Here is a 22,245-nt window from a genome sequence, read left to right on the forward strand (position 1 = left end):
ACCTGATGCGATTTGCTATTCAGAAGGCAGAGCGCTTGCTCTGAAGCTGGATTGTTATCAGCCCTTAAGATAAACCCTCGCTGGCAGAGATGATTAAGTAGTTTCCAGAGAGGGCGTGAGTGCCATCAGAAAGCAAAGAAATCATTCCAACCCAGCCTTCAATTTGATCCTGGAGTATTAACGAAGGCCCCCCGCAAACCCCCTCCAGCGCACCACCGGGAGGCTTCCCACTAGCAGGCTCCTATAAGTCTCCACGCCCAGTCCACCCATCTTCCTTCTCCTCCTCCTGCCCCCCCCCTTCTATTTAAAGTAAGAAAATGTGCTTTACTGCAAGAGCTCCCAGCCCCCGGGCTGTAACCTCTGCGGCGGCAGCACAGCTAAGTCAGTGCCACACGCACCCGGCCCGTTCGCCTGTCCCTGCTGGGGCTGGGGCTCGGGGAGGGCGAGTGTGTGTCTCAGGGCGCGCGCCCTGAGCTCTGCTGACAGCAGGAAGCCGGGGCTGGGGCGTGAAGGGAGTTTTCAGGGCTCATCCATCACCTCTGTCTTTGGGGAGCAACCTTTCTACCCTCTCCCCCCCCCCACCCCACACACACACACGCACACACATCCCCCTTGCTGCCCCCGTCCCATTACGCCCGGCCTCCTGCCCCCTCTCCAGGAGAGCCCGTCACTTTCCCAGTCACCCCACTCCCAGCGGCTGTCCCCCCCCCCCCATCCCTCGCTGCGGGACCGAAGTGAAAGTGAAGCAGCTCGGGGGGGGGGGAATGTCACGTGACAGATGGGAAGCTGCCCAATCACTGGGGGTCTGGGCAGGGTGAAGGGGGAGATTTGGGGAGCTGGCTATTCCTCGCCCCCCCCCCCCCGCGCGCACACACACGCGCGCACACACCCCGCCCCCAGGTCAATGAAGTAGCCGGGGCAGGAGGGCGGCTTGTGACTGAGGCGGCGGCGGCTGGGTGCTGCCAGTGCTACTCTCGCGCAACGCCCCCCCCCCCCCCAGTAAACCCACCGCCACCCCGCGGCAGGGCAACGGGCCGGTGAACTGCCCCCCCCCCCCGCCCGCTTGCCCGCCCGCAGCGTCTCTCTCCCCTGGAGGCCGGGCCCGCCGCGGGGAGACCCTGAGAGCGCGAGGCCCCCCCGGGCAGCTGCCCCCCCCCCCGCTGTGAGGCGGTGGCGGAGGAGGGGCGGGGCCGCCCGCGGGGATTTATAAGCTTTCTGGGGGCTGTGTCCCTCCTGGGGTGGCGCCTGCTTCTCCCCCCCCCCACCCCACCCCACCCCACCCCCCGCCCGCCCTGGGCTCGGTGCGGCGGCCGCCCCGCTTCCTTTTGTGCCCGGGAGCGATGAGGCAGGGGGCTCAGGGCTCCCGGCAGCCGCAGCCTCCGCCGGCCCCCAGCGCCCCGCGGGCAGCGCAGGTAAGTTCGGCGCGGGGGCCAGTGGCCAAGCAGGAGCGCGGGGGGGGGGGCTGGGTGGCCCTGCTCCCCCTCCCCCAACCACACCCCCCCCCTCCTTCTAGCTAGGGGAAAGTCTCCCCCTCTCTCACGAGCTCTTTCAATCTTTCTAGAGCATCTGCCCCTTCCCAGCTTGTTCCTATTGTTTTAATACCCCCCCACACACACACACACACACCCCCTTCCTGCCTCCTCGTCCCGGCATTAAAGCTGCCCGGGGCATGCTCCCTTGGGGGTGTCTTTGCCCTCTCCAGATTCCCCCTCCCCCCCGTCCAAACAACACCACCCTTTGCATTTATTTCTGCTTTCTAAGGGATTTCTCCCCAACCTGTCTGTAGGTATGTTTGTGTAACCAGACACTGAGAGTAGCTGTCTGCTGGAGAATTAACTCAGTCCCCCAAAGCTTCGTTTGCATTCAATAGAGGTGTTTGTTTTTCAGGTTTAGACCTCCAGACGGGTTGAAGAAATCGCCCGAAAGGAACCACTTGGAAGATTTTGTTTCCTCCTGTGAAATCCCCCTAGACTCGAGCAGGTGGGGGAATCTGTGGGGAATGTTTTTTGTGGGGGGCTGCCTGGAGTGGAGGGGCGGGGAAAGGGAACTGAAAGTGGAGAGATTCTGGGGTAGTTTTCCTCCTCGTTTCTGAACGCAGGGAAGAGAGATCGAGACTCTTACTGTTGGTTTTTAAAAATAAATAATACGGATGCTGGCAGATCTCTGAGTTTTAGAGAAGTGGATTATCTCTAGGATTAACGTAAAATGTTGATGTTTGAGGAACTGCTGTTGCTCAACCCGTAAATAAAGTGGAAATGTTGACAGATTGTCTAGCCTCTGGTAAAAGAGAACAAAAACAGTGCATTACTTAAAGGATATCAGCACTTGGGAGGGTGGAGGAGAGAGGAAGGAGTTTAACTATTAACTTTTATCTGGATTTATAAATTAGTTGAAACTCTTGTCACTGATGCTATTTTATGTCTTTGCCGTTCCATTCCCCCCCCCCCCCGTACAAGATAGTGAAAGGCACATGGAAACGCTGATGTGCTCATTAATTGGACAACGGGGTGATTTTATTGCTCACTAGTAAAAATAAATGTCACGGGAAAGTTGCTGTTTGTAGTTCAAACGGCGAGGAACTAGTCTGGACAAAAACTAGCGAAGTGGATGGTTGGATTCAAATTCTGCCCTGTTACATTTGGAGTTTGTTTTTATTTTTCTAGATCATTCACTTGAAGACGCTGGAGAACGATTTGCAAAAAGGTAAGACACGTTTTCACCAAAGATTAAAATTCAAGGCTATATAGTGTATTTGTCATGCAGCTGAGGCCCATTGTCTCAGCAAAACTCCTATATTTGTTCAACTGAACTCCTGATGAATGGGGTAATGCTGACCCATTACTAGGCACTATTTGAACAAATGCAGTAATATAAAGTATTTAGCAAACATGTCGTTTGTTTCAGTTATACACCGGGATGTTAGTTAGAGCTGAGGAATTTTTCCTGTCCAAAGAGAATACACGTTTTCTTTAACAGGGACACAAGAAGATGATGAAAACATGTTTTCGTTGTTTTTCCACATATAAAATTGACATCTAACTTCACACACATAATACTCAAGGTGTCTCAAAAATAAACTTAATTTGACTTTTGGTGTAAAGTGAAAGGAAATGGTGGTGCGTAAAATACCTTCTTCTCAGCTTTACAATGGGCCAAGAAAACACTTTCTATAGCTATTGTAAATTGCATGATAGCATCAATCTTGTCTTGATTTAAATTAAAATAGAAACAAATGTGTTCGTTTTATTTCTTTTGAAGCAACTTATTTTTTAAAGTAATAAACTGTAACAAAATCATTGGATTCACCAGGAGTTTTCTACTTTTCATAGGTTAGTCAAATTAAAGCAAGAAGTTTTGAGGTTTTTTGGGGGGGATGGGGTTGAGGGGGAGGTGGGGAAATGGTCAATTAGACAACGCAACTGTTTGTTTATAATTGCAGTATTAACATAAGCGGAACGTAGGACTACTATGTATAAATTAATTTCAAAATGAGAGCCCTAACATCTTTATGCTTTCCCATTTTTTACTATTTAGGAAGATAGTTTCTTTTATTGGACTGTGATAGTTTTGTCTTTCTCCTCTCCGCCAAACGGAAACATAAGGAGTGAGCAGGACAGTTCATTCTCATCGTTTATTTTGAAAGAGAAGTTTGTATGGTATTTTCAGATCTGGTGGAGTTCCTCTCTTTCTTTGCCAGCAACAAGTGCGTTGATATACTGAGCTGAAGAACTTGGGCATAATGCCAACTCAAGCAATTTAAACGGCATGGTTATTAGTATCTATCCTGTCCTTATCACACAGTAGTTGTCTTTAATAAACTGAATGTCCTTCCAAGTGATAATCGTGGTTGACAAATTAGTTCAAGTCTTAACTCTCTATTCCAAGTGAATTCTGTTTTAATTGATAAATGCTAAATCTTAATTCCATCAGCTATAAAACTTTGCAATATACAGAGGATTTTGGGGAGATTTTCTTACAAATAAGACAAATTGTTTTAATTTTCTTTTTAATTGTATCATATTTACAATGCTTATGCCTCTAAACAATTTATATTTCTGCATTTGCAAGATGTAGTTGTTGCTGAATCCCACAAATTAATACTTAACAACAACAAAAATAAAATTAAAAGAGCAAATAATTTTGTTTGGAAAAATTATTTAAGCAGATGTGATACCCCAAAATATGTAACAAATTCTATAACTTTTGTAAAGTGTTGTAGCTGGAAGTGATAATGAATATAATCTACTATAGCAGCTTCACTTTGAATAACTAGTTGCACAAATCATATTTAAAAACAAACAAACAGGGTTTATTTTCCTCATCAATCAGCTAGAAATGTATTGTGTAAGAACTATTAAATTTTCCAACTGAAATAACAGTGAGTTTATTTCCAGAAAGCAATTAATAAAATTTCAAAGAAATATATAGTTTTCTTTGTATGATCCTAACAAATAATAAGCATTTAAAAAACTCTAAAAGATTTACATGGGCTGTAATTTTTCAGTCCTCCTCATGTTAACATGTAATTTTTCCTTGTAGAATTACTAGGTAACATTACAATCCAACATAAAAATATGTGGAAGGGGATGTATTAATAAAACTAATTAATTGTAAAATACAGAAATAGTAAGTGAGCATATCTTTAAGATATGAACATTTATGAAAAGATTTATTACAGAAGAGCCACACTCTCATTTGCTGATTCACGAACCTGCTAAATCTTGCCAAAAGCTTCAGTATCTATCACTCATGGTCTCAATAAACTGATAATAGCACAGTGCTGTAGTGTGAGGTCTCATGTTTCTAAGTCTTCTTTAATTTTACAGAATACACTACAGTACAGTTACTATTTTGCTGGGAAAGAGTCATAAATAGACAACTATATTTTTTCAACATTTATGAACAAACTACAACAGAACTATACAGTAATGATGTATACTTGATTTCATGTTTTATTAATTTGCAAAATTCACACCAGTGGCTAGAAGACAAATGCAACTTAAGGTTCTATCCTGTCTTAAAAGCAGCAATTGTCAACTAATAAAATAAATCAATTATTTCTCTACAAACTATGTATTGCTGAAAGACTCTACCATTTTTTTACATTTTATATTTAAGCTGATCAGTCTTACATAGACACAACAAATGGTACCATTCTAAATGTTAACTTTGTAAAAATTGAAATACAAAATACTAAGTAGTTGTTGTTGAAGTATTACACTGAAACACCTTGAGCCCAGAAAATAGCACAGAAAAAAGTAACTGGCATTGAGTAGCAGATATATTTATTTGTTTCTGTCATTAAAGCTACTGATTCAGTTGTCCCAAATGATATTTAGGAAGATAATGGAAAATATTTAGGTACTGCATTTCCAGCTGGAACTTTGGATAATTATGATAAGTTGCTACTATTTTTTCACTAGAAGCATTAAAATTACGACAATGGTTTCTAGTCTTTTGGTGCTTAAGTAAATATTGCAGTAAATATCATGGATATTTGGCTTCATTTTTTGCAAACCTCTGAGTGCTGGCAGCTAATTTAGTTTCATAGTTGGCATCCTTTTCCATTTTTTGCCTTAAATATTAGATAAAATGTTTTTTTCTATAGTTATACTTTTCAGTGCATGGGATGTATGCCTAAGCATGAAACCATGTGGGAGCTGCTATTAAGAATTTTTGCCACTATTCTTAATTCCTTCACCTTATTCAAGTCATTCTTAGGGTACATCTTCACTAAATGTGTCATATTAGAATTTGTGACATAATCATGTTCTAATACAATAAAAATGTCCAAAGACAAGGCTTTAAAAATCCTCTTCTGCAACGTCATGTATGAAAAATGTGTCCTAAGTCCACAGAAACACACACACAATGTATTTTGATCCACAAAAATATATGTATGCATGCCTAAACTGAGAAATCATATTTTTGTGTTTTTCTGTTTTGGTCTCCTCTCTTGTTTGCCAAGTCCATCACTTGCTACAGCTTACTATATGGCATCTGATGAAGTGAGCTGTAGCTCATGAAAGCTTATGCTCAAATAAATTTTTTAGTCTCTAAGGTGCCACAAGTACTCCTGTTCTTTATACAAACGTAGTTCTTGCTACTGTGAGGCACTCCACTGAAGTCATTGGGACTATTTTTAATAATAAGCAATACACTTGTTAGGGTTTTTAAAATGATTGGTCCTTATACTGTAAGATCTGCTGGGCAGAAACCTGTTTTTGAGGTATTTTCTGTCATGTGCCTGGCACTCCTGAAGATGCTATGAAATAATAAATGTCAATAATGTGCTTAGGTTTGTATCTTTTATTAGGGAATGTGCCTACAAAGCTATTTAAAACAAAAAAGAAAAATACTGCGACAAAGTGGCTTCTAGCTAGGGCAGGATGTGCTTTAATTGCTATGGAAGCCTTGATTCTAAATTAATCACAATTTTAATAGACCATACCTTCTGTAAAGCCAGGGGGCTAGATCCTCAGCTGATGTAAATCAGCATAGATACATTGAAGTCAGTGGAACTGTACCAGTTTACACCAGATGATGTTAGTGTCCTTCTTGGCTTTAACAGTTTTCCTTTAATCTTCTTGCCACTTAAAGTTTTACTATGATCTACCCACATTCCAGAAGCATGGAAGAATGAAGACAGAATAACATTTTCCTTATTTCCCTCCTCCATTCAGTCTTTGGTAGCTTTTCTCTTATAATAGGATTTATGTTTTATTAATCATATATGTTGTAATCCATCTCAGAGCTCTTAAATATACTTGTCCTCCTTAAAATCAGACATTTTAAATCACACCTGAATAGAAGTGTTGTTATATTTAGAAACATTCCTGTCTTGTCTAGCTTACCAGATGTAGGTGTGTTATAAATAGCTTCCTGATGATGCTGCATTTGTGATTAAAGGTTCCTAAACACTGTTGTTGGCAACCCTCTTATTATCAGCTTGTTTGATGTAAAGGAGTTTAGAAAGGGTGCCCCCACACCCACTTCCCCCCCCAAAAATGACTTTACTCTGTTTGCCAAATTCTTGACACTTTTCTTAACCAGGCTGCAGTATCACTAGTAATAAGTTACACATTTGAATCTGTACATCTTATGCATTAAGAATAGTAAGCATTGCTTGGTCAGTAAAGTGGAGAAATAATTGTTTCTCTTTATCAACTGGCTAATGAGCATTTGTGAGGGCACTGTTACTAAAATAGCTCATTTGCAACGGGTCAAACTAAAGTTTTCTTTCCCTTTGAAAGTAGAATATAATTTGGTGGATTGCTGCCTATATTCTTTTAACAGTTCTGTAAACAAAGTTATTTTTCTTAGCAAAATGAAGTATTACTGTATGAAGTAGGTATTTTTTTTATACAGTTGTCAGAATTCATGGTTTTGGAGAGCGGAGTGAGTTTTGAGGATTTTTTTTTTTTATGTTTGTGAAAAAGAGGGCTGGGAGTAATAAAAAAAAATCTTCACCTTTTTAAACATTTTTTTCTACCAACATCAGTGCAAATAAAAGGCACTGCATAAATATCTATTTTTAAAATCAGCTCCCAGTTATTCCTGGGGTTTATAAACAATAACTTCAAGGGGGAAAGTGTAACAAGATTAAGATATGGTGGCCCAGATACAATGGTGATGAAGGGCTATATAAGTACGGTATAAATAGATAAAGAGTGTGCATAAAAACACTGTGATAGTAGATGCTCCAAGCAGATATGAGTGTACTCAGTGAGTTTCCTTTTTCAATTGACTAGTAATTTACTTTACCCTTTCCAGCTTTCCTATTCCATCAGAATTATATACTATATTATAGTAAATAGTTGTAATTAATTTTAGCAAAATTTAATTATTTCACTAATTTTATTGAAGCAGGAAATGTATGAAACTACAAAATTTCAACTGGCTACCCATGGAAATATAAATAAACAATAATATGTGCAGTGTATATATTTTTTTTTCCTCCATCAAGTGTGACATGACACAGACAGAAGTACAGATTTCCCTTTTCATTTTTAGTTAGTAAACTCTGTGGGTAGAAACTGTGCTGTAAAAGGCCACAAGTTGATGCCTTTCCAAAAAAAAATTTTTTTTTAACTTTTCACTGCATGTCTAGATTCAATTTCCTCCTGGTGATGTGGTTTGCCAGGGTAATGCTGTAAAATTGATCTTGAGTGGGACAGTTTCAGAAATGTCTGTCTTTTCAAGTCAATGTCTTTAATATCTGCTGGGAGCGGAGGGGCTTTCAATCTTTCTTGCCTATTTTTTTTTTATCAGTACACACTTTGTGTTACTTTTTACCTCACTTACTCTTAAGGGCATTGGCTTCAATAGAACTGACAATTTACACCAGCTGACGATCTGCCCCAAGATGTGGTACTTCATGGCTAAGGGTCCAATCCTGTTAACATTCACTTCCAATCAAGGGTGCTGAGAGCCACTGAACCAAACTGTAAAACCTGGATATAATGGAAACCACTGCAAGTCAGGGGTGCTGCAGCACCTCTAGTTCCAGCACTTATGCTTCCAATAAAATGATGCATGGGTAGAGAACATTTTATTGTAGGCCAAGTTTGGCCCTCAGATTTTAGTCCAACAAAATTTCCAGAAATCACAAAGGTGTAAGAAATTTTATATCAAAGTGAAAGTTTTCTTATTTCATTATGTTCATGATTCTCTTGAACTTCTGTATGTTATTTGGCATCCTCTAGCTAAAGAAGATCATGCTAATTAGATTATAAATTAAGGGGCATGAACTTGCATCATAAGTTTCTGTGCTGACAATGTGTCTTTTGGCTATAAAAGTTTGCCTTGGGATTTAACGTGTATACTGATAAGATAAACCACGCCTGTGTTCAGTCCTTAAGAATGTAACTGTAAGAAAACAGTAGTTGATGCAATGGAGAATAATTTGTATAACAATGATATTATGAATGCAACTTTTTTTGTAATTTATGAAACAGCGTGAATATAGAGAGATGTGGGAGATATAGACACTGTGATTAATAGTGATTTTTTTGGAGCTAGAATAAGAAATTTCAAAACTAATACAGAATTTTTGCAGAAAAATAGTATTTATTAAAATTAGAAATGATTAGGCTTTTATGTACATTTTGCCCACAGTCAAGCAGAATACTTTTGAAAGGGTTTTTTTAAAATTTTTGAAAGAACTTTTGAAGCTGCTTTTTAAAAGTGACAGAAGAAATTATACATATAATCCTAGATTGCTTTTTTTCTGCAATTATTTATTTAGGGATTGATCTTGTAGGCCTATATCAATTTACAAGCTAAGGGCATGACTCTGTAACACCCCATACCCACACACTCATTTATATATAAAGTAGTTCTTACATATTTTAGCCTATGCAAGGCCTACTCACATGTCTCCGTCTTGTAAATACTCAGAATGAAATCCTGGCCCCATTGTAGTCAATAGCAAAACTCTCATTGATTTCAGCGGGGTCAGAATTTCACTCTAAGTGCCTCATTCTGCAGTCAGATCTGCATAAGGGCAAGGGTGCAGTCACATGGATCCATTCTTCTTCTTTCCTAGGACATTATGGATGTAATCAAACTTCTCACAGGCTCGCTGTTCTTCTTCAACTTTCCTCATTGCCTCATTTTCTTCTTCAATTAAAGCTTTAATTTCCAAGGCTATGTCTATACTAACAGTTATGTTGTTATAACTTATGTCGCTCAGAGATGTAAACAACCCCCCGAGCAGCATAAGTTCCATCAACATAAGCACTGGTGTGGATAACGCTATGTCAGTGGGAGAGCTTCTCCTACCAACATAGCTACTTGCACTCATTGGGGATGGATTAATTACATTCACGGGATTGTCAGCATTGAATGGCTACACTAGAAGGTTTACAATGGCGCAGCTGAATTGGTACAGCTGCACCGCTGTAAGCTTGCTAGTGTAGACATAGCCCAAGAATTTACTTCTCTGAAAACCCATATTTCAGACAGCTGTCTCCCTGGCTCGTCTTTGCTGCATCCTTACTTCATCCAATGCCTGAGAAGCTTTTTCACCCTGATTATACAGCTCTGGCAGTATGTTCTTCAGATGTGACTCCTTTTCTGTCTTGGCCTCCTGCACCGAGTGCACAGCTTGTGTCTGGCCAGGCTGATGTGTTCCTGGCAGTAGAATTCTAGGAGCTCGTGCTCCAGGCCCTTCTTCTGTTGAAGGCCCATCATGGGCAGGTGCAACTGGTGACCACTGAAGAGGCTCTCTCAGTGAAGCTTCAGGTGCTCCAGACAGAAGGAGGCCATGCAGGTGAGGTAGGTCTTGTCAGCCACTGCCTCCAGACAACTATCATAGGCTCAAGTCCCAGCCTTTCTTCTCCATCTGACCACCAGTCTTGGAGCGGTAGAACGCTCCAATACTTGGCATGGCATCATGTTCTTCAGCATGGATCCAGTTGTAGGATGAGGGCCTAACTTGTGTGATTTGAACCCAGTGGGGCTATGCACAACCATAACGTTATTTGGATGTGTGTTTGCAGGATCAGAGCCTTGCCTTGCAACTCTTTCCTTACAATTTCCAAGTGAAATCAAATCAGCTTCTTATGCTCCTGGCCCTAAAAGAGCAGTTTTTAAAATAACTTAAATACCTTTAGATCAATCTGTCCTGTCTTTCACAGAATCCTAAAACATGCTACTTGGGTGTTTCTCTGCTGTTACTTACTTGTTTTAATATGCCTTCTATGGAATTTATTAATGCAATAAAAGAAATGACCAGGATATTTGACCCAATTGCTCTATAAAATCACATTGTTCTATAAGATCACCTAATTTAAAAAAAAAATGAATTGGGCTTTTACTGAGGTAAAAACAGGTAATAGCTTTCTTCTCCCCTTTTGTTATTCAAGGGGGGAAAAGAAACAATAGGTGCCATTTAGAGTCAGGAGCTACCCTTCTAACCTCTGCAGTTCTTAAAATGCCTGCAGGTTTTTAGATGGTGGCTTTTATACTTTTAATTCAACTTTTGTTCAAAAAAACAAAAGACAAAAAGAGTAATGGTAGGAGTACAATACCAAACTGCTAAATACAATTCCAAACTGATAAACGTGGAATAAAATTGTTGGAGAGGAAAGTTGGCTATTGACTCCTCTTAGCGGTCTTTCTCTTTTCTCTCCTCTCCTGTATTGACTTTTATTATTTAAGGTTTTTTAAAAAGAGGGGAAAGTACTGCCTCCACTATAAAGCACTCAAACAGATGATTGACCTTTAAAAGGTAGGCACACTGTCTATGGTTTTGTTTTTTTAAACGTCCACCTCCCAAAAGAGCAGTAGTTTCTACATGAGTCTTGGAAAATATGTTGCATGCTGTTTCTAGACCGTTCTTTTTTGTGTGTGTGAAGGTCTGGGGAAGTAGTATTTTCTTCCCAGGCCATTTTTTAGAGAAGGGAGTCTGAGTATCCATTTCCAAAATCCTTTCCAGCCGAAGGAGATGGGGACAGCATATTGTACAACTGGGCTAACTTGAGATAGTTGCTTTTTAATTACTCTTTCAAATATTCCTTTCAAATATGCTGTGCATAAGAAACTGAGGCATGTCAGAAGCATGTATAGAGCACTTTTTGACACAGTAGAAATAATAATTTTCTTCTGTGTGTTATATTCTTGACATTTATATGGTGTTTAATCTTTTCAGACCCCTGTAAAACACTATGTAATATAAAAGCACCTCAATAGATGGATATGAATATCCTTAACACTCACACAATATATTAATGTATTTTTAAAAAAGGCTGGGAAGGCAAAGCAACTTTTTTACCCCACTGTCTAAACTGTTGTTGAAAACTAGGAATTATGGTGCCTAAAAGAATATTTTCACATATGCTAAAGCACTCATGCCACATTTCTGGAGGCTAACCATGCCATTGCCAACTCTTACTGAACAGACATGAGTATGTCAAGTTAGCCTTGAGCCCAGGTCTCCTCAACACATAAAATCCAGTAGGGTGGCCCAGGAGCAGATTCTTTTCTCATTCTTTTCACTATCTGCAAAGTAAGCTACTACTCAATGTGAGTAAAAGTAGCAAAACAGACTGGTCCTATCCTTGTAGATGATGCTTTATGCAGTGTAATATCAGGCAGGCTGTATGTGTTTAGAATACGATATTTACACGATAGATACTTTGTTTTCTGATACTGGTATGATCTGAGAAGAGAAGGGGGTCACTTTTTTTGAAGTACTGATTTTCAGTGCAGATGAAGGTCAAGGAATGTAACAGTTTTTGGAATGTACACCTGTGAGTATAATAGGAAAGAATCTGTTTGTGTATTTTCACCACTGACATTTAGATCAAAGGTCCTCAAGGTGTTACTGTAGTGAGAAAAGGGAAAGGGGCCATGCAGCTTACCCACAGTGACCTTTCAACTTGTTCATTGTTAGCAAGTTTTCACTAGAAAACCAGTCGCAACTCTGCTTGGTTTGGGATGACTTTCTTTCAGGGATTTGCTTATTATGTATGTGTATTCAATTCAGGATGTGGCAGATTGAGGGCTGGTAAGTAATTAAAAGAAAAAAACTAGCAACAAAAACCTCTAGTCAAATATTGAAACTGATGCCTAATCTTTCAACGGAGTGCATTGACCTATTGTCAGAAGGACTTAAAACCATTTTGTTCAGAGGCAATGAACGTTACCACGGGACTAATGAGGTTAGAATGGCTGGTGAGTAACCTTTCACAAATATATGCAAGTTAAAACAAAATAGCTACGAAGGAAAGAAACTAGCTTCTTGTATTCTAGTTTACTTACAACTAAAAAGAACATATGCCAAAAAGGAAGAGGATTTCTTAGTTCTTTACAGTTGTTTAATTAATCACAACTTACAAACCTGATCATTGCAACGCTTCTTTTCTTTTCTTGGATAATGGAGAAAGATGATTATGTGGGAGACATTGTAGCACTTGTTAAAACTTCTCCTTCCATTCTTTGAGTCATTGTACAGTATTGAAAAAATCAAATTAAATAAGAGTTGGGACAATATGGTTATAACCCTGTTTAGTCTCTTTTGTTTTTATATCTAAGCTATATTGGATTTGTGCTATTTAAATCTTTAAATGTTTGACCAATACTTCTTTCTGTCCTACTCAAACTTACTTTTTTAAATCAGAGGCTTTACATATTTATTTTTATTTATTATTATTATTATTTAGACAGAGCTAATGTTTTACACTTCACTGTCAAATGTTTGCTTGCTATGATGGTGTGTCTGAATAGATTTCTATAAGACATGGATATCTTGCATGAGAACTGAGGTTGCTCTTGTCACAGTCATGAGTGATCTTCTCTTGGCATTACATCAGGGTCATTTGGCCATTTTGATCATGATGGTCTTCTTGGCAGCTTTTGATATGATTGACCAGGGTTTGTTGCTACAGCACTAGGGCCTTGTCAACACTAGGAAATTTTAGGAAAGAATTCCTACCAGGTTTAACTGAACTAGTGACAACACTGTAGAAATCTTAGAAAATAAATTCTAGAGTAGACATGGCCTAAGGGAAACGGCTTGTGTGTCTATCTGGAATTATCCTTGAGTGGTTCAAGAAATACCTGAAAGGAAGGAGTCAAATAGTGGTGTTACACAGCTGTGTATCATCACTCAGGTATTTGAATTGCTGTTCTCATCAAGGATCTGTCCTACTTTCCATGTTCAATATATCTGAGATCTTTTGATAACATTTCTAATCCATGTGCTGATGATACACAACTTTGTCTGTCTTTCCCCGTGGACCTGCAAGTTCATTCTCTGCTCTGATGAATTCCTGGACAATATTGCCTGCTGGATGCATTCAAGCCCAGAAAATCTGGAGTCTAGGTGGTGGGTAGGGAGCAATGTTAGAATGCTTTTACTGAGGGGACTCTTTCAGAAATTGTGAATCAGATTAAGCATTTTAGTCTTACTTTTGTTCACACACTTCCCATGGAAAGACATGATGGACATGATTAGCAAGTGTTTGTTTTAGCTGTGCAGTGTGCACAGTGTGTGCCCCTAGCTCATGACAACCTTGCAACAGCAACATGTGCTGGTGTGATCACAAGGCTGGATTATTGCAATTCCCATTTAGTGGAGCTTTCAGCAGGGCTTCTCAATTGTTGTTCAGAATGCAACAGCATGTTTGTTCACTGGCTTGAGCTACTGAAATCTTATTATGCCAACATTGTCTGCCTATGAAGTGGTGGGTTGACTTTAAGCTGGAACTACTGCATTTTTTGTTTCTTTGTTTGTTTGAAGCCCTCAATATTGTAGGCCCTGGCTACATTATATGCAAGAACAGCTTCTTGAGCCTTGGTCTCATGGGATGTTTGTGTTAAGACACCACTCTGTTTAGTGTATCTGAGGACAGGAGGTCAACCTTTGCTGTGCAGGGCCCTAGCTCATTCCACCCCAGAAATCCATCAGCTCATTCCATCTTTTTCCATTACTCAGAACCTTCTTACTCCAAAATTGAATTGTAGTTTAATCACTTCTGGCACTAATATACCTTTTTCCTCCCCCTTTTGACATTCTCTTTTAGAACCTCTCTCCCACCTTTACTGTTTTTACCTACATTTTTAAAGGGTGGTGTGTTAATGTTTTATTATGTGTCTGTAATAAAGCACACACTTTGAGGCACTTTGTAAATTACTCCCAGGCAAACAAAGTCCTTTTTTTAAAAAAAAAAAAACTTCTGTAAAAACAAAGCAACTCTTGACTTCTCAAATGTTTTCCTAAAATTCCTTATGACTGCTACTGACCAAGGCCTTGTACCACTATAACTATGTTGATTACGGAGTGATTTTTTTTTTTAAATCAAAATGGTTATACTAGTGTATCCCCTTATGTGGACATAGTTATGCCAGTATAAAGGTGTTTTATGCTTTATTCTTCTTTCCTTACGGCCTAACCGCTATACCATTATAATTGCATGCACGCTAGGTGGCTTGTACCACTATGGTTAATACCAGGGCTGGCTCTAAGCAAGCTGGTGCCTGGGGCAGTGCTGCTGAAGGGGCAGCACTCTGGCTGTTCTTGGGGCAGCACTCCAGCAGCAGCGGCAATTCGGCAGCAGCTCCTCTCTGTTTCTCGCGGCGCTAATTTGACGGCGACTCTTCTGGCTCAGGTCTCGCCATTGGCGGCAATTCGGCAGAAGCTCCCTCTGATGTTCCTGTTCTCTCTGGCAGAGGCGTATTCACCAGGTGTTTGTGGGGCTTTTTTTTTGTTGTTTTTGTTTTTGGCTGCTTGGGGCGGCAAAAAACGTAGAGCCGGCCCTGGTTAATACAGTATAATTTTGTTAGACAAGCCCTAGGAACAAACTTTTAGTTAGCCTAGCTGCACATTTCTGCAATTCCCAGTTGCTGTGAGAGACTTGGCAATACCAGGGACTGACATGGCTACCACAACACTGCTATAACAGGGCAGACATTTTAGATGAAGCAAGACCTTTATTTGGACTATTTACATACAGTGACATTTTTCTTCCAGAGGAATGTACCACTTATTATTTGTCATTCTTATGCTAATCAGCAAAGGGAAAAAACTTGGGGCTGTGCCCCCTTTCAACTTGTTTATGACCTAAAGAAGGTCTAAAAGTTTCTGCTTGTGTGTTCCTTTTAAATAACAAAACTGTTAAGTTTTGCCTTCCCTGGTTTTGCTGAGGTATCAGTGGAGGACCAGAGAACTAAAGTGGGAGATTTCTCAGACTGTAACTGCAGGGTGAGAATTCTGAATCTTTAATTAATAATGAGATGTTATTATTTTGATCAGGAGTTTGAGTTAAATAAGTGGCCAAAAAACCCAGACAAATGAAAACCAGAGTTTTAAACATTTTGATTACGAGTTTCTTCCTCTCTCAATTGCTTAGGTTTCACTTCCTTGATATCTGTGATGTCAAAAAGCAACAAAATATCCATTTATTCAGAGTCTTCCAGGGACAAAAAGATGGGCAATCCTGAATTTCTAATGTAAAAATAAATCAGGAGAAAATACTTTTACAAAGCCTTGCATCATCTTTATACAACAGAATGATGCTAAAATGTGCCCAAACCTATTTCATCCCTTTCATGGACTTTGCTATATTCTAAAGGAGTGCACAATAAAATAGACTTAAATACATACAGTTGGATTTTTCTCATTAGAAATAAGAATAGAGTGACTCACATTCAAGAAATCTCCCTGCCTCATTTAAACACCCTACCTTATCAAAACTCCATTTCCATGAATGATGAACCTTGGCTCCTGATGGGAGAGTGAAGTATTAAATTACCTTATTTTCATGTGCTAATGAAACAGAATGTGGCTTTAGGGGGTTTCTTTTCAGTGAGGTAGCCTGTTTGGTTATGCACGTCACCTTCTTATGTTTCCTTCTATGTCTCTGTCTACACTCAAATGGTGGCCTTAATGGGTAACAGTGGCTAATCAGTCTGCTTGACAACAAGCCTTGGCCCTCTTCAGCTCAGCAGGAGAAGCACTGGTCTGTAATTAGTAGAGTCATCAAACCAACTGCTTGGCTCAAAGTGATTTCTTCTGGCACCTCTTACAACAACAACTTTATAAGCAGAAAATCTGACATTTCTGCTGACTATTTTTACATGCCACAGAGCTAATGTAGACTGTTAAATCCTCAGCATAAATGGTAGGCTTAATATACAGTACATCTGAATAGCTGCACTAGGAAGTGGAAATATAAGGCTTAAGCGCTGGCAAACATTGATATTGAAAGTGCATGTGTATTTCTGGCTGACTTAAATGATAGTCAAGAATTTTAAAATTCTTGAAACACTGACTTCAATCCAGATGAGGTGAGGACTATAGTCCTGTTCAGTAGTAAGACTCGGATCCTGCAAAAACATAAGAACCTCCCTAAGTACCTTTACTCCCATGAGTAGTGCCAGCGAAATCTATAGGACTACTCACACATTTAAAGCTAAGCATGTACTTAAGTACTTTGCTGGAACAAGACCTGACTGCAGTACCTTATAGGACTGAGGCCTAAACCCAGTGGCAAGTTCTGGTTGTACTCTATAATGAAGGTTAACACAATTACTGAGGAAAACAGTGGGGTTTTCTTAGCAACAGTATGCTAGGAACTGTTATATCAGTCTTTACCACAATGGATGATGGGGCGGGGCGGGGGGGGGGAATAACTACTCTGGAATTACTCATTGCCAGTTATGAAGGTGAACTGGCAGAAAGTAATGAATTTCCCTTTCCTCCTTCACAAGAAAAAAGAAGGAACAGGGAAAACTTTAGAAAGTACATGGCAACCAATATCCAAGTCTGGATTTTACTCATTTGAGTTCTAAAGAAAGTGAGGAACTCGATAGCTGAGCTACTGAAAAAATAGGTAACATAATTAGTAACAATACAGTAGAACATCAGAGTTACAAACACTTCAGGAATTAACTTAATGTTATGGTTCTTACAAGTTTACAACTAAAAATTGACTTAATATAGCTTTGAAACTTTACTATGCAGAATAAAAATGCTGCTTTTAACCATTTAAATGAAACAAGCACAGAAACAGTTTCCTTATCTTGTCAAAACTTTTTTTTTAACTTTCTCTTTATTTTTTTAGTAGTTTACATTTAACACATTACTGTCCTGTATTTGCTTTTTGTTGTTTTGTCTCTGCTGCTGCATGATTGTGTACTTCCGGTTCCAAATGAGATGTGTGGTTGACTGGTCAGTTCGTAACTCTGGTGTTTGTAACTCTGAGGTTCTACTGTACACCTTTTGAAGATTTGCTAATGATTATACTGTAGCTGACTGAGTTTCCGATACCAATCATTAAAGACAGCTAGTAGGTAGAAAGATGGAATGTAATAGTAGAGACAGTGAGCATTTCTGTAAGAGCAAATCATGCCCCTAATATGTTAGGATTCTTTAAAAGGACAAAGAAAAAGAAAAGGGGAACAAATTAATATAATTTGAGACTTTCAGAGATCTGTTGATAGTTCTTCATAACAGACTATTAAATAAATGTAGTAACTACAGGATCAGAGGTAAAATCCTGTAATGGATTAAAAATAGGTTAAGGGATAGGAAGCAAGTAGTAACAGTTATCCTATTCTCAGCATTGAAGGAGGTGAATATAGAGGGTGCTGTAGGGATCTGTACTAAGAATGGTGATCAGCATGTTGAAGCAGATTTGATCAGTGAGGAGCACCTGATAACTCATGTTGGAAGGAACCATTTACATTATTTTCACCCTCAACAAACAGAACAAATTCTGTGTTCCACTATGGCTCCTTTGCACCACTTTTAAGTGCAAAAGGCCATAAACCCAGGAGACTGGTCCCCAGGAAATTCCTCTGGTATGGGGAGATTCCCACCTTCCTCCCATTCCCCTCTGCAGGGGGAATTCCCAAGTGGTATAGAACCTGTGTATCAGCTCTGTGCTACCCCATTCCCAGTATAGGAGCATTCCTGGTAAAATGGGATGTATCTAGAGAGCACTGCTAAACTCTGGCTATCAGAATGGCCTTGTGGGCCAGAAGCAGCTGGGCACAAGCTAGAGTAACCCTACCATTCCCTGCATAGCTACTTTTGCCCACCCTTTCTTGCACTGAGTGGAACTCAACCAGAACAGAGTATGTGGTCTAATATCTTAGCATGGACTCAGATTATTCTATATCAAACTGTTTGAGAGAACTTGTGATACACTGGGGGAAAATAAAGACAAACGTTTTAGTGGACTATCTCCTGACTTGAAAAAAAAAAATTCCGGGACACTACTGGGTTCTGATTAGTTATAATGACTCAAGAGAGAATTATCATTAAGTACAGCTTACTGAAAACAGATCAATATGTAACAAGATCTTGTATTAGATTAAAAGGACACTGTCAATTATAGGTTTCAGAGTAGCAGCCGTGTTAGTCTGTATTCGCAAAAAGAAAAGGAGTACTTGTGGCACCTTAGAGACTAACAAATTTATTAGAGCATAAGCTTTCGTGAGCTACAGCTCACTTCATGCATCCGATGAAGTGAGCTGTAGCTCACGAAAGCTTATGCTCTAATAAATTTGTTAGTCTCTAAGGTGCCACAAGTACTCCTTTTCTTTTTACTGTCAATTATAAAATCCGTATCCTTAACTTTCATGCACTTACCTGTTTTACAGCTAACACCTTATTTTACAGACACATTTAAAAAATTTAATTTACTGCTGGTGGTCAGGCTGTTTCATTTACTTTTTGCATTTCTCTCAATTTGGATAATGCAGCTAAGGTATTCATTTCATTCTTGTCAGTTTCACTTTCTGGTCCTTAGACACTTAGCACAATGCTTCAGTATTTGGGTTGCAAACACTGCAGGGGTTGTTTGCTTTACAAATGGTTCTGCTGGAATTTTAAAAAAGTATGAAAACATTTCAATCCGTTTCATATTTTGTAAAAGTTTTAACACAAAATCTAAACTTTCCACCGACTGTCACCACAACATTCCTTTTAAAAAAGGGGATAGGCCCAGATCTGCAAAGGTACTTAGGTTGCCTAAACCCAAGACTTAGGTACCTTTGTGGATCTGGACCTATCCCCCTTTTTTTAAAAAAAAAAAAAAAAGTCACAGTTTTGGCTTCACTGTGATCCATAGAACTCCTGCTGCTGAACCCTGTAGTTGCCTAGACTCACTCAGTGCCTAAGTTTTCAAAGTAAAAGTTCCCTCAATGCCTATGTTTCGGCTTCTGAGTGCGCACACTGCTGCCTCCCTCTAGGCATCCAGATGCCTCTATCTTGCCTAAGCCCCAGAATGATTTACAAACTGGGAAAGATAGGCAATCAGTCACTTAAGGGAACGTGTTCACTAGCAACGTGGCAGTGCTTTAACATGGCTGTGTAGTCACAGCACCAGCTATTAAAAAAACCACCTCCATGAGGGGAATAGCTACCAGCACTGTCTACACTGGCACTTTACAGCACTGCAACTTGCTCGCTGAGGGATGTGAAAAAACACACCCCTGAGCGCTGCAAGTTTCAATGCTGTAAAGTGCCAATGTAGACAAGCCCTAAGTCATGTGTGGAGCCTGATCCAGTAGGTGTGCTCAGAAGCCACCTAGTGGGTCAGTCCCCATTCAAAATCTGGCCAAAGGTGGCAGGGGGGCCCATCTTACACCTTTAAGACAAGGGGTTAGAGCACTTGCCTGAGATGTGGGAGATCCAGGTTCAATTTCCCACTCTCTGCCAGAGCGGGAGAAAAGATATCTGAACTAGGGGGCCCCCATGTCTCAGGAGAGTGATTTTAACTATAGGACAATGGAATATTCTTGTGTGGGGCTCTCTCAATCTCCCCTGTTGCATCTGTTCCACTGTGGATAAATAATGAAAGAGTGATCTGAGAAGAAGGACTGGATCCTGGGTCTTCCACCTCCATAGATGGATGCCCTAACCATTGAGCCATAGTCTCTCCCTCTTTCTCTCTTCTGTTACTAGGCCAGGGATTAGGGAGTGAGGAGAAGAGAAAGAGACTGAGAATGACTGATTCTGTAGCCCAGTGTTTAGGGCACTCACCTAGGATGTGGGAGACAACAAATCAAATCTTTTTTCCCAGTCTCTGTGAGAAGGGGGAATTGAATGTGGGTCTCCCATATCCCAGGCCAGTGTTCTAATTAGTGGGCTAAAAGTTATAAAATGGGCACCTTCTCCTCAGACATTTTGTGTGAAGCAAGGCAGGTGCCTAAGATGGCTGACTGTAGACAGCAGGTGCCCATTTGTGGATCACTAAGTGAGCTAGGCCATTTCCCTGCAGCATGGACTGAGGTGCCTATCTTTGAGAGGGGGCAGGGCTTAGCATACACCCTTCTGGTTGGAATTTCTCATTGGCTAGCTTAGTTAGCTCCCCCGCAGTGTGCTGGCTTTTGTGCATCACATGCTTAAGCACCTATTTCTTCCCTATTCATTGTATAGGGAGCCTAGGTGCCTAACTTGGCTTTGTGGATCAGTGTTCCCGTGATATTTCTAGGCACCTAAAAGATAGCTCAGCACTGCAACACTTAAGTGCCTTTGTGGATCCCATCCATAAAACATAAGATAGAAAATATTCTATGATTATATAAATGGCACCTCTCATCTTGATTCTTGAGCTAAGTGCTGGGTCAACTTATTTCCAGGAGTGGAGTTAAGTTTATTTTACAATGGAGTGTAGTATTTTTGCTAAGATTTACCCTTGTATATTTGAATTAACTGCATCTGTTGGTGGACTTCAAGGTTGGAAGCAGTTATGTTAGTGCATCTGTAAAACACTAGTAAAGTACAAGTTGTATCTTTCTACAATACTTACAATTTTATATGTATTTGCTTGCAATGCTCAATGTCTGTTTTTAAACTTTTATATGGGTCTTGTGTGTATTTTTACTTCATTGTTAGACAAGCAAGCAGCCTGTCATCTGCCTGGTTATGTTGCCTGTAAAACTATTTCATGTTAAAAACATTAAAAAATACAAAACAGATACCTCTCACAGAACAACCAGAAATAGAAACAGTCCAGAGAACAGCATTAAAAATATTTAGAGTCATGTTGGGCATGGAAGAGCTTCCACAGGTGAAGTGAATACCAAGGTAGAATTAAGACCTTGATTGCGCAAACAAATAACTTCATGCAGATGTTTAGTGCCACTGAACTCTTTGTGGCAGTATGACACTGAGAAACAGTCTCTTTCATGTACCCCAAACTATATTTAAAACTTTAAAAATCAATACCACTGCCTTGATTTCTACTTAGAAACATTTAGACAATATAAGCATAAAGCTCCACTTAATAAAAAGGCTGCCACATTTTTAGATTTTGCTTCAGCTTCTGAATGGTCTTAAGGTGTAGCCCAAGCACAACATATGACAGTATCCTAATCCTGAGGTGTCAATAGCATGGACAAGTGCAGCAAATCCACATCTGAAACACAAGGTCACACACATTTTAACAAGCATAGATAGTAGTTGCATCGAAGAGATAATTTTTAAGGTGCCACTGGACTCCTTGTAGGTTTTGTGGATACAGACTAACACGGCTACCCCCTGATACTTGACAGATAGAAAAAACTAACAGATTTATTTGGGCATAAGATTTCGTGGGTAAAAAACCCACTTCAGATATCCAGTAGCTTCAGGCCTAATAAGAAGCCTAAAGTGCAATCTGAATTCATGTATAATGGTTGCATCATCCACTAATAGTGCTGATATATTACCTTTCTGTTGCTTTCCCCCATACAATAGTATGATTTTTATCCTGAGTGGTTCAAGCCTGAGACAGCTAGCCATCATTCAAG

At 40.0% G+C, this 22,245-nt stretch overlaps 1 protein-coding gene across 2 annotated transcripts in view; it reads left to right on the forward strand.

Moving 5' to 3' along the window:
• Positions 1 to 951: 951 nt before the first annotated feature.
• The window catches only part of PRDM1 (PR/SET domain 1), a 120,168-nt gene continuing 98,874 nt past the window's right edge, over positions 952 to 22,245 (forward strand). Inside the window, exons 1-3 of one of the 2 annotated variants that reach the window (XM_043510740.1) lie at positions 952 to 1,412; positions 1,888 to 1,980; positions 2,664 to 2,703. The gene's annotated coding sequence lies outside the window, so the exon portion shown is untranslated. Of the gene's footprint in view, positions 1,413 to 1,887; positions 1,981 to 2,303; positions 2,704 to 22,245 lie in introns of those variants that run through there. The other variant, XM_038397865.2, reaches the window with a different exon arrangement.

The sequence above is a fragment of the Dermochelys coriacea genome, chromosome 3 (assembly GCF_009764565.3).
Source record: "Dermochelys coriacea isolate rDerCor1 chromosome 3, rDerCor1.pri.v4, whole genome shotgun sequence".
NCBI classification, from domain to species: Eukaryota; Metazoa; Chordata; order Testudines; family Dermochelyidae; genus Dermochelys; species Dermochelys coriacea.